Raw genomic sequence first — 684 nt, 5'->3', positions numbered from 1 at the left:
TTTATGTATTGTTTTATTTCTAAGCACACTTTATTTTTATTCTTTCATAGAATAGGTAGATGATGACTCAAATGGTGATGAAATGCATACAGGTTTTTATTTAAGCACTTCCTCCACCAATTTTGTGCAGACTAGTTTGTGCAGTTGTTTTTAGCCACCAACTTTTCCAGCTATACCCCTCTACAACAAAGAAAATAACAGGCAAGTGTTTGTGTGGGGGTTGGTATGAAATATGAGAAGATATAGATAAGAAATAAAATCACATTTGTATCAAACTGTTTAGGAGAGAATGAAACAAGGAGTAGTAACTATTCATGGAAGGCTTGATCCAAATAGTTTTAGAACGCTAGGGGTGGCTTGATCCAAATGCAATCTTAGAATGCTAGCAGCTGTCATTCAGTTTGTTTTTCTCAATCGTTTTGGTACATTTCTCAGATCCGAATTAAAATGTTCAAAAGCAAGAAATGTAATGCATATGGGAGCATGGCCTCTTCTTTATCTGCTTTAAAGTAAAATAACGAGAGAAATTCATTGCTTCTATGCAGTCTGAAAGTGTGACGACTATACAATGGTCTGAGATTTTCACTCCAGACATTTGCCCAGCAATGATCGTAGTCTCATTATCTATCAATGTATGCTTTTTTGATGGAAATGCATGATTTCAATTGTGATGGTTTGTTTGCG

Source organism: Alosa sapidissima, chromosome 16, assembly GCF_018492685.1.
Source record: "Alosa sapidissima isolate fAloSap1 chromosome 16, fAloSap1.pri, whole genome shotgun sequence".
Lineage (NCBI taxonomy): Eukaryota > Metazoa > Chordata > Actinopteri > Clupeiformes > Clupeidae > Alosa > Alosa sapidissima.
Note: the sequence above shows the minus strand (reverse complement) of the source record.